Source organism: Ranitomeya imitator, chromosome 3, assembly GCF_032444005.1.
Source record: "Ranitomeya imitator isolate aRanImi1 chromosome 3, aRanImi1.pri, whole genome shotgun sequence".
NCBI lineage: Eukaryota > Metazoa > Chordata > Amphibia > Anura > Dendrobatidae > Ranitomeya > Ranitomeya imitator.
The window spans coordinates 746,851,343-746,878,594 of record NC_091284.1 but is presented as its reverse complement, the minus strand read 5'-3'; the positions used below and the strand labels follow the sequence as shown (position 1 = coordinate 746,878,594).

Genomic DNA, 27,252 nt, shown 5'->3' with positions numbered 1-27,252 from the left:
CTCGCCAATGCTTCGATCATCATGCTCTCGTTTAGTAGTTGTTGGAAACTACGCTGCATTAGGCCTACAAATTGGGTATGGGGTGTAGAGAGATGGTGTGTTCCACTCCAAGGTGTTCCCCAGGTTTCCTCGCCAATGCTTCGATCATCATGCTCTCGTTTAGCAGTTGTTGGAAACTACGCTGCATTAGACCTACAAATTGGGTATGGGGTGTAGAGAGATGGTGTGTTCCACTCCAAGGTGTTCTCCAGGTTGCCTTTCCTGAACTTCTATCTTCAGGCTCTCATTAAATTGTGGTTAAACGGAACAACTGCATTTGGCGTACTAGTTGGTTTGGGGCCTACTATCGGTGTCTGCCGCTCCTTGCTGTTCTCCTGGTTTCCTGTCCTGAAATTCCGTTTTCAGGCGCTCGTTAAGTAGTTGTTAATGTTAGACTGCATTTGGCCTACTAGTTGGGTTGGGGCCTACTATCGGTGTCTGCCACTCCTTGCTGTTCTCCTCCACTGAACAAAGCTGTGCCGCCTGTTTACTACTGTTGCCAATTTTGAACTGCATTTGGACTACTTACTGATTTGGGCCTACTCTCTGTGTCAGCCTCTCATTCCAGTTGTCCTCCACTGCAATGCCCCCTGATTAGTCCTGTGTTACCAATTTTGAACTGCATTTAGCCCACTTTATTCTTTGGGCCTATATCTGTGTTTCCTCCTCATCCTGCCCATTGCCCAGCCAGTGATAGATGAGTCTGCTGGTACATTGACCCATAACGCAACATTTCTCGTGCACGCTACACTGCAAGATTGTGACCCTGCTGAAAGTCAGGTCCCCCTTCCCGCATACCATACCACCTTACACGGGGACAAACAGGAAGGTGCAGATGAAAGTGCAGGTTCCTTCATCAGGTGGGGGGAGGAATACTAGTTGGCGACGTCACTGGCACAGGGCCTCTCATGGTACGCAAAAGTGTTGCTGCCGGTGGGAGGCGCCCCCGCCGTGCAAACACACCGCTGTACTTTGAGGGGCCCTGTGCCAGTGCCAATGCCAACGAGTGGGCCCCCCCTGCTTGCTCAGGTTCACAGCACTTGCAAAGTTGAAATACTTACCTCTCCCTGCTCCACTGCCGTGACGTGGTCCAGATTTCCTGGGCCCACTAATTACTTGAACCAGCCCTACCCACCACAACTTTAGCCAAATGACCCCCAATTTCAAATGCCTTCCAATTATTATAAGGTAAATTACGCTTGACAAGCTTCATTAAGAAGAATGGATGGTTTTGACATTAAAATGGGCACTCTAGGTGTTTTCCTGGCCCCCACTCACTGCCGACTATGCTGCCCCATTGACTTGCATTGGGTTTTGTGTTTCGGTCGATCCCGACTTTACGTCATAATCGGCCGATTTCACTCGACCCGACTTTTGAGATAGTCGGGTTTCGCGAAACCCCGCTCGACTCTAAAAAGGTCAAGGTCGCTCAACTCTAGTGATGAGCGAACGTGCTTGGATAACATCTTATCTGAGCATGCTCGGGTGTTATCCGAGCATCTGCGAGTGCTCGTATATTATGTTCAAGTCCCTGCGGCTGTGAGGCAGACACAACACATGGATTGCCTGTTTGTCAGGGAATCCCCACGTATGTTGAGACTAACAGCCACAAATCATGAACCACAGGGACTCGAACAGAACATACGAGCACTCCCAGAAGCTTGGATAATGTATGTTCCCGTCTTATTTAATTTCTAACTTATCTGTAGGCCTCCATTCACCTGACAGAAGCCATAAGAGCTTCCTTTTGGCCCCATCTCAGTTTCCTTTGGTATACAGTATAGACTATGTATTCCCGTCCAGTGGGTCACTGTAAAAAATTGTATACCTAGTGGTGTAGGGGATTTTTTCTCCATAATGGAAATATAATGTAATAATATAAAATAATGTAATATCTTATCGGAGCTTTCCATAGGAGGTATATGCCAAAAAATACTCATGATGTCAACAGCTAATATAAGGTTTAGGAGCGGCAGAGACTAATTGATATGCAATGTTTTATCTGCTACATTTTATCAGCAGCTATGGAAATTGCAGAATAGAAGCAATCATCTACCCACATTCTTGGAGAACAGGTACATAAAAAGGCATTATACAATACATAGCACCTCATCCATAAATATTACATACGAACATGCAAACACACTAGAAATAAAACAAGCACAATACATTCATTTATATTCACATTTAAATTCATTGTACTCTGCAGGCATAAAATATTATGAGTAAGTAATAAGACAAGGAGATTGTGCAAGGCATGAAAAAAAGCTCTAAATGTAAAATAGTTACCACCGTGCTTAGGTTGAATCTCCTGTGCATCTTTCAATGTACTGATTTCCATAGGATATAATGGTGTCCCACAAGATTCTTGTTTCTAGACCTCTATATTATGTACAGAAATACTAAAAATGACTGGTCCAAGCCAGTAAAGTGGCCACATACTGTATGTGCAGTCACCCACCATAAGGCCGGTTTTGCACGTCCCACAATCACAGCCTAAGCATGCGTTAGGCTTCCCTTGTGAGGTGGATTCACGAAGCCTCAGGTCCAGGTGGGCACATGGGCTCAGAGTATGGGTACAGCAATTAGAAAGGTGTAAGAGGAGCGAGGACTTGGCACACAGGAAAGATCGAGATGACACAGTCAATGCGGAAAATCATTCGGAGATGAGCAAAGGGACCACAGAGGTAAAGCACAGCTGAGTGTATGAACAAAGTCCAATATAGTCTGTGTGCTAATGTGGCTGGAGGATGATCTAGGAAATGGCAAACAACAGGTATCTGGCAAAGCCAAAGGAGGCGAGTATAGGCTTTATTATTTTATTGGCGCCAAACATTTTGATCAAGAAGTGGTTGCCCTACTAGTGGACCACCAGAATAACGTCTTACATGCTCCTCTGGGAAATTAAATATGCAAATTGTCTCTTCAGAGAGAAAGAGGAGTTGAACCATAGCACCACCTATTGGAAGAATCAATCCTACAATTCATTATCTACCTTTTAACGAGCCTAGGTGGCACTAGAGTTCAAGTCCTCTCCCTCTCTGAAAAGACAATTTGCAAATTTGACATCTTTTACTTACCGTAATTTCACGGAGGAAGTCTGGGCTGCTGCTAATCCCGGACTTCCTCTTCCTGCTCAATTCGACAGGAGGTAGGAACAGTGATGCCAGCGCTTATTGGGCAATGGCGTCATGTGTTACAACAGCATAAGAGCCCTGTGAGATGGAGTGATGACACAGCGGGAATGGCACCAGCACGGGAGCGGAGTATAGACTTTATTATTTTATCGAGGCCAAGCGAGGGGTATGAGAAGAGTTGTCCAAGTAGTGGACAACTTCTTTAAGTCTCCTCATACTAGCGTGCCAGACCAGGCAAGTCACTCTCCACAAGGAGAAACCTTACTACTTAGATCCCACTAAAAGATGTCAGCAATTTTTGAACCGTGTTAATAATAGCAGTGTGTAGTAGAAGTGACGCAGATAATTTATGTGTCTTATATGAATGATCGAAAACTAGTTAAACGTTGGATTCGTCATTTAACCCAAGTAAAAGGAAAAGAAAACTATTCTCTTGTTGGTTTCATCCACAAAAGCAATTACAGGCCTGATGCGTTTTACTGCTTTTTTTGGTTGAATGGAATCAAAGACGTATCTATATGTACTCACAAAGCAAATATTGGATAAGACAGATATTACTGTTAATAAAAGAGATTAAAGTGCGGCAAAACACATTTATCCCAACTCTTTCTCTTCCTAATTAGCACATGAAAGCCAACAGTCTTCGGAGCGAGCGAGAATACAGAAGTCATCAATTATAAAACAACTAAGGAAGGTCTGGGACCTTGCATTTCCATATTTCTAGACTTATGACAAGCCTCACAAGTCAAGGTAATAAGTCTAGATGTAATTCGGCAATTTCTTTCTTTCTGGAAATAAAAAATGGCTTAAGTGTTTGTATCCAAACAATTTATCAAAATAGTGAAAGCACTAAAAACCCAATCATGATACCACCTCTCCTGCCCCGAAATATACCCTAAAGGAGTGAATGGAACATTATACAATGTTGAATTTGAGGAGGCCACACTCTTTCTATAGCTGTCAGCTGAAAGCTCATATGGCTGACACGTATTCCTCCTGTTATGAACAGGTAATTCAGAACCACAATGGACCTTGAAGTTCAGAGCACACAAAGTGACCTGACAATTACCAAAAACATAGGACGAGCTCTGAGACGTGGGAACTCTGCTGACCGCAATCCCTAATCCTATCACACCACACTAGAGGTAGCCGTGGATTGCGCCTAAAGCTCCCTATGCAACTCGGCACAGCCTGAGAAACTAACTAGCCCTAAAGATAGAAAAATAAGCCTACCTTGCCTCAGAGAAATTCCCCAAAGGAAAAGGCAGCCCCCCACATATAATGACTGTGAGTAAAGATGAAAATACAAACACAGAGATGAAATAGATTTAGCAAAGTGAGGCCCGACTTACTGAATAGACCGAGGATAGGAAAGATAGCTTTGCGGTCAACACAAAAACCTACAAACAACCACGCAGAGGGGCAAAAAGACCCTCCGCACCGACTAACGGTACGGAGGTGCTCCCTCTGCGTCTCAGAGCTTCCAGCAAGCAAGAAAAACCAATATAGCAAGCTGGACAGAAAAGATAGCAAACAAAAATAACACAAGCAGAACTTAGCTTATGCAGGATAGAGAGGCCACAGGAACGATCCAGGAGGAAGCAAGACCAATACTAGAACATTGACTGGAGGCCAGGATCAAAGCACCAGGTGGAGTTAAATAGAGCAGCACCCAACGACTTAACCTCATCACCTGAGGAAGGAAACTCAGAAGCCGCAGTACCACTCTCATCCACCAAAGGAAGCTCATAGACAGAACCAGCCGAAGTACCACTCACGACCACAGGAGGGAGCTTGGCCACAGAATTCACAACATCCTCCCTACTCTCCTAGACATATGCATGCTCAGTTCAGCAGAGCATGCCTGTGTTATGAATGGAGACAAAGAAGTTAGCCACTACCAGTAGACTTATTTGGTGGTCGTTATCGTTCCAGAGAACAAAAGGACTGGAAATTTGGAAATGTTGAAATCCAATTTCCCTATCATTCTCTTCCCAGACGTCTGTCAAGTTATGGCCCCTTCACATTAAGCGACGCTGCAGCGATACCGACAACGATCCGGATCGCTGCAGCGTCGCTGTTTGGTCGCTGGAGAGCTATCACACAGACCGCTCTCCAGCGACCAACGATGCCGGTAACCAGGGTAAACATCGGGTAACTAAGCGCAGGGCCGCGCTTAGTAACCCGATGTTTACCCTGGTTACCATCCTAAAAGTTAAAAAAAAAAAAACGCTACATACTTACCTACCGCTGTCTGTCCCCGGCGCTCTGCTGCTCTGCTCTCCTCCTGTACTGGCTGTGAGCACAGCGGCCGGAAAGCAGAGCGGTGACGTCACCGCTGTGCTTTCCGGCTGACCGACGCTCACAGCCAGTGCAGGAGGAGAGCAGAGCACAGCGCTGGAGGACAGACAGCGGTAGGTAAGTATGTAGCGTTTGTTTTTTTTTACTTTTAGGATGGTAACCAGGGTAAACATCGGGTTACTAAGCGCGGCCCTGCGCTTAGTTACCCGATGTTTACCCTGGTTACCAGTGAAGACATCGCTGGATCGGTGTCACACACGCCGATCCAGCGATGTCAGGAGGAGTCCAGCGACGAAATAAAGTTCTGGACTTTACTCAGCGACCAACGATCTCCCAGCAGGGGCCTGATCGTTGGTCGCTGTCACACATAACGATTTCATTAACGATATCGTTGCTACGTCACAAAAAGCAATGATATCGTTAACAATATCGTTATGTGTGAAGGTACCTTTAGAGTCAGGAAGCCACCATACATATTGCCGATCCTGACGATATTGTCAGATTCTGCCTACATTAATCCAAAATGTATGGTCGCCTTTTGTTCAGTCAACAAAAAAAAAAATTGGAGCATGCTCAGTTTAAAAAACCAGATCAGGCCGCCGGATCCGCCATTTCTTGCATCCGGCACCTTCCGGCTCCCATAGGCTTCCATTCTAGCAAACAGCCGGAAGCGCCGGATCCGGCTCTTCAGGCTTTTTCGCCGGAGACAAAAAACGTTACAGTAGATGTTTTTTTCCAGAATCGAGTTTACGCTGGATCCGGCATCAAACCGGAAGGAACGCTGGGCCATCCGGTGCAATCCGGCGCTAATACAAGTCAATGGGGGAAAAAACGGTTTTTATTTTTTCCGGTTCCGGATTTTCTCCCGAGAGCCGGATTTAGACTGAAACAAAAAACTTGATGTGTGAAAGCAGCCTTAAACGAAGTGTTTTCCAAATGATGTCCAATTTTTTTTTCTCTTTTTTTTGGTGTTGTTCCAATACACATAAAGGAAACAAACATATGTACAGCATGAAATACTTCATTTTCTGAAACAATTTCAAGGGTGCAAACACATTCAGCCATGACCGTGTAATATATATATATATATATATATATATATATATATATATATATCTATCTATCTATCTATCTACTTGTCTAAGGGTCACTTCCATCCTTCTGTCTGTCCTTCTGTTACGGATATTCATTGGTCGCGGCCTCTGTCTGTCATGGAATCCAAGTCGCTAATTGGTCTCGCCAGCTGCCTGTCATGGCTGCTGCGACCAATCAGCGACGGCCACAGTCCGATTAGTCCCTCTCTACTCCCCTGCAGTCAGTGCCCGGCGTCCGCTCCATACTCCCCGCAGTCAGTGCCCGGCGCCCGCTCCATACTCCCCGCAGTCAGTGCCTGCTCCATACTCCCCTGCAGTAAGTGCCCGCTCCATACTCCCCTCCAGTCACCACTCACACGGGGTTAATGCCAGCGGTAACGGACCACGTTATGCCGCGGGTAACTCACTCCGCTACCGCCGCTATTAACCATGTGTGACCAAGTTTTTACTATTGATGCTGCCTATGCAGCATCAATAGTAAAAAGATCTAATGTTAAAAATAAAAAAAAATAAAAAAACCTGCTATTCTCACCTTCCGTCGTCTGACGATGCGCTCCCGCCAGCTTCCGGTCCCAGAGATGCATTGCGAAATTAACCCAGAAGACTTAGCGGTCTCGCGAGACCGCTAAGTGATCTGGGTAATTTTGCAATGCATCCTGGGAATGCAAGATGGCGGCAACCGCGCGCATCGCCAGAGGTTTGCTGGATATACGCTGGATCCCGCCAAGTGAGTATATAACTATTTTTTATTTTAATTATTTTTTTTAACAGGGATATGGTGCCCACACTGCTAAATACTATGTGGGCTGTGTTAGATACCGCGTGGCTGCTATATACTACCTGGCCAGTGTTAGATACTATGTGGGCTGTGTTCTATACTGCGTGGGCTGTGCTATATATTACGTGGCCAGTGTTATATACTGCGTGGGCAGCGTTATATACTACATGGCTGCTATATACTACGTGGGCAGTGTTATATACTATGTGGCTGTGTTCTATACTGCATGCCATATACTATGTGGCCACTGTTAGATACTATGTGGGCTGTGCTATATATTACGTGGGCTGTGTTATATATTACGTGGCCAGTGTTACATACTACGTGGGCTGTGTTATATACTGCGTGGCAGCTATATACTGTGTGGGCTGTGTTATATACTACGTGGGCTGTGTTATTTACTGCGTGGCCTATATTAACGCATTGGGTATTCTACAATATGTATGTATGTATGTATATAGCAGCCACATGGTATATACCACAGGCCACATAGTACTCCTGTATACTACGTGGCCTGTGCTATATACTATGTGGCTGCTATATACATACATATTCTAGAATAGCAGATGCGTTAGAATCGGGCCACCATCATATATTTATATATATATATATATATTTATATATATATAAAAACAATCAGGGTATGTGCCCCCCTGCGGATTGGCCGCTGCAGATTTGCAGCAGTTTTCCCTGAGTTTACAGTACCATGTAAACCTATGGAAAACAAGATCCGCAGTGCACATGCTGTGGAAAAAACAGCGCGGAAACATAGCGTTGTTTATTCTGCAGCATTTCAATTCTTTGTGCGGATTCCGCAGAGGTTTACACCTGCTCCATAATTGGAATCCGCAGGCGTAAAACCGCAGGTGATATCCGCACAAAAATCGCAAAAAAAAACATGGTAAATCTGAGGTAATTCTGCAGTGCGGATTTCCTGCAGCTTTACCAAAATCAGTCCAGAAAAATCCACAAGACTTTCCGCAACGCGTGCAGGTAGCCTCAAACTTCCTTCTCATCCTCAATGAGGGTGGTCTTGTTGTCCTCATTCTTGTGTCCTCTATCAGAGGCCTAGGAGTTGGAGGGTTCTGCGCAGGATATTAATTGTTCACAGCATAGCGCTTTTCTGGACAGAGACCTCAGATGTTGCTCCTGGGATCTGTTGTAGCCATTTTCCCAACTTAGGGGTCACTGCTTCAAGTGCTCCTATCACCACTGGAATCACTGTTGCCTTCACCTTCCACATCTTCTCCAGTTCTACTTCGAGGCCCAGGTATTTCTCCAGCTTCTCATATTTCTTCTTTCTGATGTTGCTGTCACTTGGCACTGCCACATCTATTATCATTGCTGTCTTCTGATCCTTGTCTACTATCACAATGCCAGGTTGGTTAGCCAGCACCTGCTTACCTGTCTGGATCTTCAAGTCCCACAGGATTTAGCCCTTTCATTCTCCAATACATCTATCTATCTATCTATCTATCTATCTATCTATCTATCTATCTATCTATCTATCTATCTAGAGAGCGCTACACCCACACACACGGGCATACACATCCTCTGAGTCCAATAGGGGAGCACAACGGAAATGAGGGTATTCTCCATGTATGATCATGTTGCGATTTGGAATATATGTGGGATGGAACCTTATTCCCAAGCAAAATATGAAACATATAAAACACATAGACTTGCATTGCCAGCTTTGATCTGACAACCAAATCAAAATCGGACAGGTCTATGAATTTTTCTGCGGACCATTCGGAGAGAAGAAAAAAATGCATATGTGCACAGTCCCACAGAAAATCATAGGTACGGAGAGCACTCGTACAAGAAAATGTGTCATGTGCACAAGCCCTTACAGAATTTCTCTAATGTCAGCTGGTTAACATGCTAACAATTAATCTGTATTAAGTTGACCTATTTTCATCCAAAATGCAAATATGCTCAAGTTTATGGAAAGTATAAACAATTTCCACATTAGACGAATACTTGGCATGTAAAATCTTTTTATTAGAGACCCAAATACAGCATCAAATCCTTTGAGAATTTTAGTTCAACCTGAAGGTGAGACTTGAGCAATTCTAATGTAAGTTACCGTATATAGCCACATATGAACAGACATCATTGATCTGCACCATAGCACGTCTAATAACATTAACACAACCAGCGCGAAGACAGCGGCATGGGAGGAAAATGTGTTAGGAAAATTTGAGAGATTTGGTAGATGAAGCTAAGCTGTGTCAGACATCTAATTATATCTTAAGCGTTTCGCATACGTGGCATCTCACATAAAAGGAAGTCAGAATTTAAATGAAGCAGAGCGGTAACAAAGCAAGATAAAATAAAGCAAAAAGCTTCTCAACTAACTAGACCTTACAGCTAAAAATGAACAGGCTTAAAGACAACCTTGTACAGCCATATCATCCATAGGTTACCAGCAGAATCACCATATCTGATGCTGACTTATAACTAGAGTTAGTACAAATTGGACACAAGTCCTAGTCCACTGGTTAGAACAATGGTCTTCGGCAGCTGGATAAGAGTGATAGAGCCTATTCTTGCCTTACGGCATTACCATCTCTGTTCTTGATTAGCTGGCCTCACATGATATCATGGTTGGGTATCGCGAACAAGTGACATCACGCCAGGCGAGCTAATCAAAAGACATGCCAATGTTAGGCAAGTGGCGGTTATCCTACACCCATCTGGCGACCACGGACCACTGTCGTGGCGGTTATTCTACACCCATCTGGCGACCACGGACCACTGTCGTGGCGGTTATCCTACACCCTTCTGGCGACCACGGACCACTGTCGTGGCGGTTATCCTACACCCATCTGGCGACCACGGACCACTGTCGTGGCGGTTATTCTACATCTATCTGGCAGTCACTGACCTCTATCGTGGCTGATGGACTGAGATGTTCAAATCGGTTACTTATAACCAAAAGTTTACCTGCCTGAGATTTCATAAATCTATTAACTAAGGATTATAAATATTCATGATTTTTAGAGTATATCAGTTGATGGCATCCTTTTATAACTATGCATAATGAGTTGTTACCTCGAATGGTCTGCAGCCTATGGTATATTTCTGTAAGGCCCCTTTCACACATCAGTTTTTTGCCATCAGTCGCAATCCGCTGAATTTTGAAAAAAAACGGATCCAGCGACTGATGCCGCCGGATCCGTTTTTTCTCATAGACTTGTATTAGCAACAAATTGTTACGGATGGCTCATGTTTCATGCATCGCTCACTGGATCCGTCCAAAATTGTTTGTCCGGTGGCCGGAGACAATGGACAAAGTAATGTTTTTTGTGTCAGTCGAAAAAACAGACAGTGACGGATCTGTCGCCGTCCATCCTTTGCTAGAATGGAAGCCTAAGGCGTCGGATGCGTCAAATGATCCCGTTTTTTTTAAACTTTGCATGCTCCGATTTTTTTAGGATCCAATTAGCCGGATCAGTTAGTCGGATACGGCGAAAAAATGGATCCGTCACATCAGTTTTTCACAATCTGCGACGGATCCGCTTTTTTCAAAATTCGACGGATTGAGACTGATGGCAAAAAACTGATGTGTGAAAGGGGCCTAAGACTCTGGTACCATATGGATGGAAGCAGAAGTGTAAAGCTCACCAGGTAAGGTGGAACCTTTAAGCCTTAAGTCTGGGTGGCCAAACAGACCTCAGGTGTTGGTTCAACAAGCAGACACGTGGACAGTGAGGACTTGGCACACACAGGAATCTCAGGAGCAGCAAGGTGGATGAAATGGTACCAAGTAGGGATGAATGCCAGTATAAACACAAAAAGCACAGATAGTAGAGCATACCAAACATAGGGACTAGATCTCATTCCAAAGACACGTGTATCTAAATGGGCCTTAAATTAGGTCTAGGGAGGTGATGTCACTCATGGCGAACTTGCAGAACTCAACACGGGGCACAGCAGAGAGCAGCAGACGCAGCTGAAGGAAACGGAAAGGCCAGGATACACAGGGTCAGGTATGCAACAAGAAATCATGGCATGTTCCTATTACAGAGGTATTTGGCAGTACACACACTAACTATACAGTGTATATAAAAAGTCTAAACACCACTGAAGATGGTGCAGACAACAAGGATTTGGATTCCTGGACCACGGTGTGAATTACTGGTATGATGGACTCCTCGCCAGAGACGGACTACACCTCAACAAACCTGGGAAACACACATTCGCCAGAAGACTCGCTACACTCATCAGGAGGGCGTTAAACTAGAAGAAGAGGGGACGGGAAGAAAAACATTAGACTCGAACAAAGACGACCCAGGAAAACATACTCAGAAGGGAGGTAAGAACATTTCTAAAACAATCCACAGTGAGGAGATTGGAACAAAACAAAATCCTCTAAACTGCATGCTCGCAAACGCCAGAAGCCTGACAAACAAGATGGAAGAACTAGAAGCAGAAATATCTACAGGTAACTTTGACATAGTGGGAATAATCGAGACATGGTTAGATGAAAGCTATGACTGGGCAGTTAACTTACAGGGTTACAGTCTGTTTAGAAAGGATCGTAAAAATCGGAGAGGAGGAGGGGTTTGTCTCTATGTAAAGTCTTGTCTAAAGTCCACTTTAAGGGAGGATATTAGCGAAGGGAATGAGGATGTCGAGTCCATATGGGTTGAAATTCATGGAGGGAAAAATGGTAACAAAATTCTCATTGGGGTCTGTTACAAACCCCCAAATATAACAGAAAGCATGGAAAGTCTACTTCTAAAGCAGATAGATGAAGCTGCAACCCATAATGAGGTCCTGGTTATGGGGGACTTTAACTACCCGGATATTAACTGGGAAACAGAAACCTGTGAAACCCATAAAGGCAACAGGTTTCTGCTAATAACCAAGAAAAATTATCTTTCACAATTGGTGCAGAATCCAACCAGAGGAGCAGCACTTTTAGACCTAATACTATCTAATAGACCTGACAGAATAACAAATCTGCAGGTGGTTGGGCATTTAGGAAATAGCGACCACAATATTGTGCAGTTTCACCTGTCTTTCACTAGGGGGACTTGTCAGGGAGTCACAAAAACATTGAACTTTAGGAAGGCAAAGTTTGAACAGCTTAGAGATGCCCTTAATCTGGTAGACTGGGACAATATCCTCAGAAATGAGAATACAGATAATAAATGGGAAATGTTTAAGAACATCCTAAATAGGCAGTGTAAGCGGTTTATACCTTGTGGGAATAAAAGGACTAGAAATAGAAAAAACCCAATGTGGCTAAACAAAGAAGTAAGACAGGCAATTAACAGTAAAAAGAAAGCATTTGCACTACTAAAGCAGGATGGCACCATTGAAGCTCTAAAAAACTATAGGGAGAAAAATACTTTATCTAAAAAACTAATTAAAGCTGCCAAAAAGGAAACAGAGAAGCACATTGCTAAGGAGAGTAAAACTAATCCCAAACTGTTCTTCAACTATATCAATAGTAAAAGAATAAAAACTGAAAATGTAGGCCCCTTAAAAAATAGTGAGGAAAGAATGGTTGTAGATGACGAGGAAAAAGCTAACATATTAAACACCTTCTTCTCCACGGTATTCACGGTGGAAAATGAAATGCTAGGTGAAATCCCAAGAAACAATGAAAACCCTATATTAAGGGTCACCAATCTAACCCAAGAAGAGGTGCGAAACCGGCTAAATAAGATTAAAATAGATAAATCTCCGGGTCCGGATGGCATACACCCACGAGTACTAAGAGAACTAAGTAATGTAATAGATAAACCATTATTTCTTATTTTTAGTGACTCTATAGCGACAGGGTCTGTTCCGCAGGACTGGCGCATAGCAAATGTGGTGCCAATATTCAAAAAGGGCTCTAAAAGTGAACCTGGAAATTATAGGCCAGTAAGTCTAACCTCTATTGTTGGTAAAATATTTGAAGGGTTTCTGAGGGATGTTATTCTGGATTATCTCAATGAGAATAACTGTTTAACTCCATATCAGCATGGGTTTATGAGAAATCGCTCCTGTCAAACCAATCTAATCAGTTTTTATGAAGAGGTAAGCTATAGGCTGGACCACGGTGAGTCATTGGACGTGGTATATCTCGATTTTTCCAAAGCGTTTGATACCGTGCCGCACAAGAGGTTGGTACACAAAATGAGAATGCTTGGTCTGGGGGAAAATGTGTGCAAATGGGTTAGTAACTGGCTTAGTGATAGAAAGCAGAGGGTGGTTATAAATGGTATAGTCTCTAACTGGGTCGCTGTGACCAGTGGGGTACCGCAGGGGTCAGTATTGGGACCTGTTCTCTTCAACATATTCATTAATGATCTGGTGGAAGGTTTACACAGTAAAATATCGATATTTGCAGATGATACAAAACTATGTAAAGCAGTTAATACAAGAGAAGATAGTATTCTGCTACAGATGGATCTGGATAAGTTGGAAACTTGGGCTGAAAGGTGGCAGATGAGGTTTAACAATGATAAATGTAAGGTTATACACATGGGAAGAGGGAATCAATATCACCATTACACACTGAACGGGAAACCACTGGGTAAATCTGACAGGGAGAAGGACTTGGGGATCCTAGTTAATGATAAACTTACCTGGAGCAGCCAGTGCCAGGCAGCAGCTGCCAAGGCAAACAGGATCATGGGGTGCATTAAAAGAGGTCTGGATACACATGATGAGAGCATTATACTGCCTCTGTACAAATCCCTAGTTAGACCGCACATGGAGTACTGTGTCCAGTTTTGGGCACCGGTGCTCAGGAAGGATATAATGGAACTAGAGAGAGTACAAAGGAGGGCAACAAAATTAATAAAGGGGATGGGAGAACTACAATACCCAGATAGATTAGCGAAATTAGGATTATTTAGTCTAGAAAAAAGACGACTGAGGGGCGATCTAATAACCATGTATAAGTATATAAGGGGACAATACAAATATCTCGCTGAGGATCTGTTTATACCAAGGAAGGTGACGGGCACAAGGGGGCATTCTTTGCGTCTGGAGGAGAGAAGGTTTTTCCACCAACATAGAAGAGGATTCTTTACTGTTAGGGCAGTGAGAATCTGGAATTGCTTGCCTGAGGAGGTGGTGATGGCGAACTCAGTCGAGGGGTTCAAGAGAGGCCTGGATGTCTTCCTGGAGCAGAACAATATTGTATCATACAATTATTAGGTTCTGTAGTAGGACGTAGATCTGGGTATTTATTATAATGGAATATAGGCTGAACTGGATGGACAAATGTCTTTTTTCGGCCTTACTAACTATGTTACTATGTTACTATGTTACTGTCAAAATGACAGGTTTTTGTATTGTAAAAAAAAAAAAATCGTACCATGAAGCAGGGTGGATTTGATTTAAATCTAACTGATTTAAATCACGATTTAAATCACGATTTAAATCACTAGTCAGTAAGGCTTGATTTAAATCAGTGATTTAAATCAAAGTTTCTACCTAACTGAATTTGACTCCGCAGAGGTCCCAGCCTCTTCTTCACGGCAAAAATTGTCATCTTCATCACCGCACATGATGTTGCCTCATTCGCGCCACCAGGCCTTGCATCTCTTTGTTGCATCGTTTGCATTTTGCACGCATGCCTGCCTTACCGATAGGCGAAGGAGCTTCATTAAAATATTCCCAAACTGGGTCTCTTTTACGGCCTGCTGCCATTATAAGGAAAGAATGTAATAAACCTCAGATCGTACACACAAACAGATCCAGACTTGTCTGTCTGTGGCTATGCTGCAGTATTGTGCTCAAAGTTTCACTTTCATTTTCTTGTCTGCTTGCCCTTCCTCCTCCTCACACTTAGATTCACATTCTTCTTGTGTTGTGCAGATCTATTCTACTCCAAACAATCAGAAACATATTGTCTAACTTCTTGGACTTGGCACTGAAGGGGTTGATTCTGTATTCATAGGTTTGTAGAACAATAGGATTAAGGTCTTTTTCTCAACTCTGTTCATGTTGTAGCATTTTTGCCGTGAAGAAGAGGCTGGGACCTCTGCGGAGTCAAATTCAGTTTTGAGAACTGCGTAAGTAAAGCGAGCGTCTGTGATAATATAGGAGAGAAACTGCCCACTAATCCTACAGAAACCTCTGGAAGAGCATGGCATTGTGAATGTTACACATATACAGCCTTTATTCTACTGAGTTAAACAACTCCGCTTTATCTCATGATGAAAGAACCTTTGGATGGTAAAATATTTTCCTCAAAAAGCAGTTTATTGAAAAAAATCCGATTTAAATCAAAAAAATCCGATTGAAATAAAAAAAATCCGATTTTTAAAAAAAAAAACATTGATTTTTATCCACCCTGCCATGAAGTATAATTTCACAACTTTTTCCACAAGCTCTCCACCCTCCTGTCAAGCTCACACCTCACCACCTGCATGCTCGACCCGTTCCCGTCCCACCTCATCCCTAACCTTGCCATGGTCTTCATCCCAACCCTAACACACCTCTTCAACCTCTCACTCACAACAGGTGTCTTCTCCTCATCCTTCAAGCATGCCAAGATCACACCCATCCTCAAAAAGCCCTCCCTCAACCCATCCTCTGTGTCTAGCTATCGCCCGATATCTCTTCTCCCTTATGCCTCCAAATTACTGGAACAACATGTCCATCTTGAACTGTCCTCCCATCTCTCCTCCTGCTCCCTCTTTGATCGGTTACAATCTGGCTTCCGACCTCATCACTCAACTGAAACTGCCCTAACTAAAGTCACCAACGACCTACTAACTGCCAAGAGCAAGCAACACTACTCTTTCCTCCTTCTCCTAGACCTGTCTTCTGCCTTTGACACTGTGGACCACTCCCTTCTGCTATAGATCCTCTCATCTCTTGGCATCTCCTTCCCCCACACCACCTCCGCACTTCACCCCTTGTCTTTCGGTGTTCCTCAAGGCTCTGTTCTAGGACCCCTACTCTTCTCCATCTACACTTTTGGCCTGGGACAGCTCACAGAATCCCACGGTATGCAGTCCCATCTCTACGCCGATGACACGCAGATCTACCTATCCGGACCTGACCTCACCTCACCTCCTTACTTACCAAAATCCCACTCTGTCTGTCTGCTATTTCAGCCTTCTTTTCTGCTCGCTTTCTAAAACTGAACATGGACAAAACAGAATTCATCATCTTTCCCCCACCTCACTCTACCCCTCCACCAGACATATCCATCAATGTCAATGGCTGCTCACTTTCTCCAGTCCCACACACCCGGTGCCTCGGGGTGATCCTCAACTCTGCCCTCTTTCAAGCCACATATCCAAGCTCTTGCCTCCTCCTGCCGTCTCAAATTCAAAAATTTTTACCGGATCCACGCATTCCTTGACCGCGACACACAAAAACCACATGACCTTATCTCCCGCCTTGACTACTGCAACCTCCTACTCTCTGATCTCCGCTCTAGCACTCTGGCACCACTCCAATCCATCCTACACTCTGCTGCCCGACTAATCTACCTGTCTCCCCGCTATTCCTCAGCCTCTCCCCTATGCCAAGCCCTTCACTGGCTTCCTATCGCCCGGAGACTCCAGTTCTCGCCTACCATAGAAACCTTCAAAAAGAACCTGAAGACTCAACTCTTCTGACAAGCCTACAGCCTGCAGTGATCCTCAACCTACTGAACCAACGCACAACCAGCTCTACCCTCTCCTAGTGTATCCTCACCCATCCCCTGCAGACTGTGAGCCCTCGCGAGCAGGGTCCTCCCTCTTTATGTACCTGTGTGCCTTGTTTTTTGCTCATGGTTCATGTATTTGGCTACATTTGCCCCTTTTCACATGTAAAGCGCCCTGGAATAAATGGCGCTATAAGAATGTATAATAATAATAGAATTAATATAAATCCATGGAGAACAGTCTTGAATCATTTTAAGGTGAAAATCCAAATAATACAACTAAAACAATGTGATTGCATTAGTGTGAAAACACAAATAGGGATGTGGTTGTTTCAGAATTAGCCAGTTACATTTAAACTCACGTAAATAGTAATCAGTACACAGCTGCCATTGTTTACTGTGATCCTGTAATCCCATATAAAGTTTAGTGGTTCCAGTAGGATTTTCCTGGCAATTTCTTTGTTGCATTTAACAGAAAAAGCCATGATCCGTAAACAGCTACAACACAGCAAAGGGATCTCAGTGTTGAAAGTTATCAGTCAGGAGAAAGATATAATTTTTTTTCAATGGCATTAGATATACCATGGAACACTGTGAAGACTGTGATCAAGACATGTTCCAATTTTGACCCAAGAGTGACATGGTCTAGAATTGAACACCCTTCAAAAATTGATGATGTGGCCAACGAACCAAGAACCTGAATATTGATTTAATCACCTCTAGTTAGTATGTATACCGTGAAGTAAAAAAACACATTGTAGGCAGGGCAATCAGCTCACATCTCTATGGAGCATCTAAAGGACTCCAATATATATATTATGCATGGCTTAGTAAATTAGCCTCAGGTGATTAATAGCGGGATTAATCACTGTGGCCCAGTGGTTAGCACTGCAGCCTTGCAACATCTGCAAGAAGTTTGTATGTTCTCCCCGTGTATGTGTGGGTTTCCTCCGGTTACCTACCTCATTCCAAAGACATACTGATAGGGAATTTAGATTATGAGCCCCAATGGGGACAGTGATGATAATGTGTGCAAACTGTAAAGCATTGCGGGATATGATGGCTATATAAAAATAAAGATTAGGTGAGATTAGGGATTCTGGTGGTTATTAGGATAACCGTAATATAGCTACCACAGCAGAAGGATCCTCCTTCCATTTTTCTTTGCTTCCAATGCCCATGATCACCTATAGCTTCTTAACGATGAGTAAAGGCCCCAATATCTGCATAAAAATTATTCCTTTGGCACAAACTCATTTTAGTGTGAAGTCAAACTTGAAACCTGTGTGTTACCTGAAACCAAATAGAGTCAGAAACATGAACACTGCACATAAGAAGAAAAATGGGGGTCTGAAAACCCTTTCTAAAAAAACTCAGAGAAGTGTGATAAATGTATGGAATGGCCTGTATGAAATAGCACAAGTTTATTTCGTACAGCAAAAAACAAACCCTATTTTAATTTTCCAGAGGGCAAAGGACACTCCACCCCGTCTGATGAATAGAGGTGTACACTGCACACTAATACTTGATTGCGCAGCATATACAGGGTTCCCTATCCCAATAGCAGATTTCAGCTCTCTCTAAAGATTTTCTGTTGGATTGTGATCAATCAATTGCTGAACAGTTAAAATAAAACATTATTTAATTCTTAACCATTCTTGCATACTTATGGATGAGTGTTTTGGGTCATTATCCTGCTGCAGAGCTCATTTTTGTACTCATATTCTTAAACTTGGGAGCACATTTCTCTTCAAAATGTTCTGTTGATCTTGTGATTTCATTGTTGCTATAACAATTTCATGACCTCCAGTCACAGAGTAAGCAAAACAGCCCACACAATGGATCCTCCACCATGTTTCACTGCAGTTGGGTTGCTCTTTTCTTTATAGGCTTAATTTTGTTATCTATAAACATATAACACTAGTATGCATTCCCAAAGAGCTCTAGCTTGGCTTTATCCGACAGAGAACATTTTCCCAGGAAGGACTCTAGTTTGTCTGTGTAACTTATGGTAAAGTTCAGTTTTTAATGTCTTTCTTGAACTCCTCCTTGGCAAATGTCCATACAGCTCTGTTTTGCTCAGTGTGTGGCTTTGATTGTGGATGGAAACCATCATTTCAGATATTTTAAGCTCAGGTGTTTAAATGGGTGTTCTCAAGTTTTAAAGTGGATAGGGAAAAACTTTCTGAACACTGAGGGTCTGACAGCTGTGGTTTTCACCAATCTCCAGAATGGGGAGTCTAAAGAACTCTGGCTGTATAGAGCAGAAGTCGATCACGTGCACTACCGCTACATTCATCCTTAACCCCTTCCCGACCCATGACGCCACGTAGGCGTCATGAAAGTCGGTGCCATTCCGACCCATGACGCCTATGCGGCGTCATGGAAAGATCGCGTCCCTGCAGATCGGGTGAAAGGGTTAACTCCCATTTCACCCGATCTGCAGGGACAGGGGGAGTGGTAGTTTAGCCCAGGGGGGGTGGCTTCACCCCCTCGTGGCTACGATCGCTCTGATTGGCTGTTGAAAGTGAAACTGCCAATCAGAGCGATTTGTAATATTTCACCCATTATAACGGGTGAAATATTACAATCCAGCCATGGCCGATGCTGAAATATCATCGGCCATGGCTGGAAATACTAGTGTGCCCCCACCCCACCCCTCCGATCGCCCCCCCACCCCCCCGATCTGGCCGGTACACTGCTCCGGCTCCCCTCCGTCCAGTGCTCTGCTCCCCCCCGTGCTCGTGTCCGCTCCCCCCGTGCTCCAATCACCCCCCCGTGCTCCAATCACCCCCCCTGCACTCCGATCCACCCCCCGTGCTCCGTTCCACCCCCCCGTGCTCCGTTCCAGCCCCCCGTGCTCCGTTCCACGCCCCCCGCGCTCCGTTCCACCCCTCCCGCGCTCCGATTACCCCCCCGTGCTCCGATCCCCCCCCCGTAGTCCCCCCCCACCCTATCATACTTACCGATCCAGCCGTGGTCCCGTCCGTCTTCTCCCGGGCGCCGCCATCTTCCAAAATGGCGGGCGCATGCGCAGTGCGCCCGCCGAATCTGCCGGCCGGCAGATTCGTTCCAAAGTGCATTTTGATCACTGACATATAATCTATCTCAGTGATCAAAATAAAAAAAATAATAAATGACCCCCCCCCCTTTGTCACCCCCATAGGTAGGGACAATAAAAAAATAAAGAAATTTTTTTTTTCCACTAATGTTAGAATAGGGTTAGGGTTAGGGTTAGGGTTAGGGGTAGGGTTAGGGTTAGGGGTAGGGTTAGGGGTAGGGTTAGGGGTAGGGCTAGGGGTAGGGTTAGGGTTAGGGGTAGGGTTAGGGCTAGGGTTAGGGCTAGGGTTAGGGTTAGGAATGTGCACACGTATTCTGGTCCTCTGCGGATTTTTCCGCTGCGGATTTGATAAATCCGCAGTGCTAAACCGCTGCGGATTTATGGCGGATTTACCGCGTTTTTTTCTGCGCATTTCACTGCGGTTTTACAATTGCGATTTTCTATTGGAGCAGTTGTAAAACCGCTGCGGAATCCGCACAAAGAAGTGACATGCTGCGGAATGTAAACCGCTGCGTTTCCGTGCAGTTTTTCCGCAGCATGTGTACAGCGATTTTTGTTTCCCATAGGTTTACATTGAACTGTACACTCATGGGAAACTGCTGCGGATCCGCAGCGTTTTCCGCAGCGTGTGCACATACCTTTAGAATTAGGCTATGTGCACACGGTGCGGATTTGGCTGCGGATTCGCAGCAGTGTTCCATCAGGTTTACAGTACCATGTAAACATATGAAAAACCAAATCCGCTGTGCCCATGGTGCGGAAAATACCGCGCGGGAACGCTGCGTTGTATTTTCCGCAGCATGTCAATTCTTTGTGCGGATTCCGCAGCGTTTTACACCTGTTCCTCAATAGGAATCCGCAGGTGAAATCCGCACAAAAAACACTGGAAATCCGCGGAAAATCCGCAGGTAAAACACAGTGCCTTTTACCCGCAGATTTTTCAAAAATGGTGCGGAAATATCTCATACGAATCCGCAACGTGGGCACATAGCCTTAGGGTTAGGGTTGGAATTAGGGTTGTGGTTAGGGTTAGGGGTGTGTTGGGGTTAGTGTTGTGGTTAGGGGTGTGTTGGGGTTAGGGTTGTGATTAGGATTATGGCTACAGTTGGGATTAGGGTTAGGGGTGTGTTGGGGTTAGTGTTGGAGTTAGAATTGAGGGGTTACCACTGTTTAGGCACATCAGGGGTCTCCAAACGCAACATGGCGCCACCATTGATTCCAGCCAATCTCGTATTCAAAAAGTCAAATGGTGCTCCCTCACTTCCGAGCCCTGACGTGTGCCCAAACAGTGGTTTACCCCCACATATGGGGTACCAGCATACTCAGGACAAACTGCGCAACAATTACTGGGGTCCAATTTCTCCTGTTACCCTTGTGAATCTAAAAAAATGCTTGCTAAAACATAATTTTTGAGGAAAGAAAAATGATTTTTTATTTTCACGGCTCTGCGTTGTAAACGTCTGTGAAGCACTTGGGGGTTCAAAGTGCTCACCACATATCTAGATAAGTTCCTTGGGGGGTCTAGTTTCTAAAATGGGGTCACTTGTGGGGGGTTTCTACTGTTTAGGCACACCAGGGGCTCTGCAAACGCAACGTGACACCCGCAGACCATTCCATCAAAGTCTGCATTTCAAAAGTCACTACTTCCCTTCTGAGCCCCGACGTGTGCCCAAACAGTGGTTTACCCCCACATATGGGGTATCAGCGTACTCAGGAGAAACTGGACAACAACTTTTGGGGTCCAATTTCTCCTGTAACCCTTGGGAAAATAAAAAATTCTGGGCTAAATAATTATTTTTGAGGAAAGAAAACGTATTTATTATTTTCACGGCTCTGCATTATAAACTTCTATGAAGCACTTGGGGGTTCAAAGTGCTCACCACACATCTAGATAAGTTCCTTTCAGGGTCTAGTTTCCAAAATGGGGTCACTTGTGGGGGGTTTCTACTGTTTAGGCACATCAGGGGCTCTGCAAACGCAACGTGACGCCCGCAGAGCATTCCATCAAAGTCTGCATTTCAAAACGTCACTACTTCAATTCCAAGCCCCGGCATGTGCCCAAACAGTAGTTTACCCCCACATATGGGGTATCACCGTACTCAGGAGAAACTGGACAACAAATATTGGGGTCAAATTTCTCCTGTTACCCTTGGGAAAATTAAAAAATTCTGGGCTAAATAATTATTTTTGAGGAAAGAAAACGTATTTATTATTTTCACGGCTCTGCATTATAAACTTCTATGAAGCACTTGGGGGTTCAAAGTGCTCACCACACATCTAGATAAGTTCCTTTGGGGGTCTAGTTTCCAAAATGGGGTCACTTGTGGGGGGTTTCTACTGTTAAGCCACATCAGGGGCTCTGCAAACGCAACGTGACGCCCGCAGAGCATTCCATCAAAGTCTGCATTTCAAAACGTCACTACTTCAATTCCAAGCCCCGGCATGTGCCCAAACAGTAGTTTACCCCCACATATGGGGTATCACCGTACTCAGGAGAAACTGGACAACAAATATTGGGGTCAAATTTCTCCTGTTACCCTTGGGAAAATTAAAAAATTCTGGGCTAAATAATTATTTTTGAGGAAAGAAAACGTATTTATTATTTTCACGGCTCTGCATTATAAACTTCTATGAAGCACTTGGGGGTTCAAAGTGCTCACCACACATCTAGATAAGTTCCTTTGGGGGTCTAGTTTCCAAAATGGGGTCACTTGTGGGGGGTTTCTACTGTTAAGCCACATCAGGGGCTCTGCAAACGCAACGTGACACCACAGAGCATTCCATCAAAGTCTGCATTTCAAAACGTCACTACTTCACTTCCGAGCCCCGGCATGTGCCCAAACAGTGATTTACCCCCACATATGGGGTATCAGCGTACTCAGGAGAAACTGGACAACAACTTTTGGGGTCAAATTTCTCCTGTTACCCTTGGGAAAATAAAAAATTGCAGGCTAAAAATCATTTTTGAGAAAATAATTTTTTTTTTTATTTTCATGGCTCTGCGTTATAAACTTCTGTGAAGCACTTGGGGGTTCAAAGTCCTCACCACACATCTAGATTAGTTCCTTTGGGGGTCTAGTTTCTAAAATGGTGTCATTTCTGGGGGATCTCCAATGTTTAGGCACACAGGGGCTCTCCAAACGTGACATGGTGTCCGCTAATGATTGGAGCTAATTTTCCATTTAAAAAGCCAAATGGCGTGCCATCCCTTCCGAGCCCTGCCGTGTGCCCAAACAGTGGTTTACCCCCACATATGGGGTATCAGCGTACTCAGGACAAACTGGACAACAATATTTAGGGTCCAATTTCTCCTATTATCCTTGGCAAAATAGGAAATTCCAGGCTAAAAAATCATTTTTGAGGAAAGAAAAATTATTTTTTATTTTCATGGCTCTGCGTTATAAACTTCTGTGAAGCACCTGGGGGTTTAAAGTGCTCAATATGCATCTAGATAAGTTCCTTGGGGGGTCTAGTTTCCAAAATGGGGTCACTTGTGGGGGAGCTCCAATGTTTAGGCACACAGGGGCTCTCCAAACGCGACATGGTGTCCGCTAACAATTGGAGCTAATTTTCCATTCAAAAAGTCAAATGGCGCGCCTTCTCTTCCGAGCCCTGCCGAGTGCCCAAACAGTGGTTTACCCCCACATATGAGGTATCGGCGTACTCGGGAGAAATTGCCCAACAAATTTTATGATCCATTTTATCCTACTGCCCATGTGAAAATGAAAAAATTGAGGCGAGAAGAATTTTTTTGTGAAAAAAAATTACTTTTTCATTTTTACAGATCAATTTGTGAAGCACCTGAGGGTTTAAATTGCTCACTAGGCATCTAAATTAGTTCCTTGGGGGGTCTAGTTTCCAAAATGGGGTCACTTGTGGGGGAGCGCCAATGTTTAGGCACACAGGAGCTATCCAAACGCGACATGGTGTCCGCTAACGATGGAAATAATTTTTCATTCAAAAAGTCAAATGGCGCTCCTTCCCTTCCGAGCCTTACCATGTGCCCAAACAGTGGTTTACCTCCACATGTGAGGTATTGGTGTACTCAGGAGAAATTGCCCAACACATTTTAGGATCCATTTTATCCTGTTGCCCATGTGAAAATGAAAAAATTGAGGCTAAAAGAATTTTTTTGTGAAAAAAAAGTACTTTTTCATTTTTACGGATCAATTTGTGAAGCACCTGGGGGTTCAAAGTGCTCACTATGCATCTAGATAAGTTCCTTGGGGCGTCTAGTTTCCAAAATGGGGTCACTTGTGGGGGAGCTCCAATTTTTAGGCACACGGGGGCTCTCCAAACGTGACATGGTGTCCGCTAAAGAGTGGAGCCAATTTTTGATTCAAAAAGTCAAATGGCGCTCCTTCCCTTCCAAGCCCTGCCGTGCGCCAAAACAGTGGTTTACCCCCACATATGAGGTATCAGCGTACTCAGGACAAATTGGACAACAACGTTCGTGGTTCAGTTTCTCCTTTTACCATTGGGAAAATAAAAAAATTGTTGCTAAAAGATAATTTTTGTGACTAAAAAGTTAAATGTTCATTTTTTCCTTCCATGTTGCTTCTGCTGCTGTGAAGCACCTGAAGGGTTAATAAACTTCTTGAATGTGGTTTTGAGTACCTTGAGGGGTGCAGTTTTTAGAATGGTGTCACTTTTGGGTATTTTCAGCCATATAGACCCCTCAAACTGACTTCAAATGTGAGGTGGTCCCTAAAAAAAATGGTTTTGTAAATTTAGTTGTAAAAATGACAAATCGCTGGTCGAATTTTAACCCTTATAACTTCCTAACAAAAAAAAATTTTGTTTCCAAAATTGTGCTGATGTAAAGTAAACATGTGGGAAATGTTATTTATTAACTATTTTGTGTCACATATCTCTCTGGTTTAACAGAATAAAAATTCAAAATGTGAAAATTGCGAAATTTTCAAAATTTTCGCCAAATTTCCGTGTTTATCACAAATAAATGCAGAATTTATTGACCTAAATTTACCACTAACATGAAGCCCAATATGTCACGAAAAAACAATCTCAGAACCGCTAGGATCCGTTGAAGCTTTCCTGAGTTATTACCTCATAAAGGGACACTGGTCAGAATTGCAAAAAACGGCAAGGTCTTTAAGGTCAAAATAGGCTGGGTCTTGAAGGGGTTAATGGGAGCACCGAAGATTGATGAGTACAGCGCTCGACTGATCTTCAGCACTCCTATTAGAATGAGTGGAGAGGCACTGCGCATGAGCAACCTCCTCTCTATTCAGTCAGGGATCTTTAGAGCCACGGTTCACAGGACAATTGGGGAATTTGGGGCTTGGACGCCCAGTGATCCTTTAGATATAAAATACATTTCAGCCTGGAGAACACCTTTTTAGTAGCTGTATCCTGGTGACTAATATGCCAACTGCAAAATGGTTGCCACAGAGGAGGGATCCAATTTCCATTTTTCTTTGACTTTACAGCTCAGCTGTTATGTTCCTGTCTAGGCTTCCTTCCTTGCTACCCCCACCCTGGTTCACTAAACTCTGTTGTGCTCCACGTTGGGTTTTGCCGATGGCCCGGCATGACACCATGTGATTATCTGCACAGGCCTATATAAGGCTCAACAAGACACACACCTGAGTCTTGATATTAAGGCTTCAGTGTTCCTTTTAGTTTTTCAGTGCACTGCTTCTTTCTGCCTGCGGCTTCCAGTACTCCTGATACCTGTCTGCGGTCTCCAGGATGTCTTCTGTCTACCTGTGGCTTCCAGTAACTCTGCTACCTGTCTGTGGTCTCCAGGACATATTTGATCTGCCTGCAGCTTCCAGTAAGTCTGCTACCTGTCTGCAGTCTTCCGGACATCTCTGGTCAGCCTGTGGCTTCCAGTAAAATTGCTATCTGTCTGCAGTCTTCCGGACATCTCTGGTCTGCCTGTGGCTTCCAGTAATCCTGCTACCTGTCTGCAGTCTCCATGATATCTTCTGTCAACCTGTGGCCACTAGTACCTCTGCTGTTCTGCGTGCCTCACCCGTCTGCTGCACCAACGCCCGTGTGCCCACCCGGACCTTAGGCTTGGAGGATCCACCTCACCAGGTGAGTCTAACATCATGGTACATATGATGCAATGCAAAGGTCTCAATGAATCGTAACGTTCCAATATCATTTCTACCTAGCAATAATTTGTGTGGCACAAATTAATTATTGCGTGAAGTCAAACTCAAAACCACTAGCATCATCAATGGTTCTTTGAGTCTGGTACAGTTTTTTGGTGATTACCACCCCACCAATAATTTTTCAACATTTTTTTCCTACCTCTACTTTTAAAGTCTGAAATGTCAATAAGTAATAAACATGTATATACGGTACATTCTAATAATTTATATACCATTTTTCAATGTCAATGAAAGCTAAACAAGACCCAGATATCATTCATGACAATATATTTCTATTAGCACTTTTCAGAACTGGAGAATTACGAGATTGTCTTGAGTGACTTGTCAGTAATCCCACTAATGTCAGCCTCGGCCCACCTGGAATGGCTGCTCACAGGGAACAATAGACTGGACTGAATGCACAGTGACCGGAGACGAGACAGAGTACAGGATGAATAAAACATTCTCATGGTGGAGCACAGGTAGCCTTGGCTGGTCTTGCTGTAGAGATAATAGTATATATTACATTATATGCACGGACACTGACAGGCTCACAGATCTAAGGAGCATCTAGAAAATCATGGGAAATACAAGACAAAGACTCGAACTGCACAGTACATGTGTCAGATGGAATTTGCAACCTCAAGAGTCTCATATGCTCCACGTTGACCCACTTTTCATGCACATTATAAACCCTTCTGATCTATTCTTCCTTCAGGCTCCGCAGCCGGTTCACTAAGTCAGCTTCAGACCCTACTGAGAAGCTCAAAAGGCTTTTTAACTCTTTGGCCGCTTTAATCAATGCAAGCTACCATTGTCCTGTATAATCAATTTGTTATTTAGTTAATTAGTATGTTCCATTAAGAATTCATGATTCTTGTGCTAATACTACAGCACTGCACAGGGGGGTCAGTTCCCTTGCTATGAACCTTTCTTTCCAAGCCCCGAATTTCAGGCTTAGCACTAATTGCAGAGTCTGCAACACTGTTTCCTTAGTTTTTATTGTTCTTCTTTAAATTCTGATCATTTGAAAGGTTTTTAACTTCAGCGATGAAAGCAGCTACAATGATGTGAAAGCTCGGCACCTGTGCTTGGGTCTTAGTC

General features: G+C 44.0%; 1 protein-coding gene and 1 long non-coding RNA gene across 3 annotated transcripts in view; one reads left to right on the top strand and one right to left on the bottom strand.

The window, feature by feature from the left end:
* Window positions 1-27,252, bottom strand: part of LHFPL6 (LHFPL tetraspan subfamily member 6) — a 290,630-nt gene that overhangs the window by 127,436 nt on the left and 135,942 nt on the right. The gene's annotated exons all lie outside the window — the stretch shown is intronic.
* LOC138672338 (uncharacterized) lies at window positions 3,803-26,116 on the top strand. Its single transcript, XR_011319718.1, has 3 exons — window positions 3,803-3,926; window positions 25,670-25,823; window positions 25,905-26,116. It is a non-coding gene; the product is annotated as an uncharacterized lncRNA (long non-coding RNA).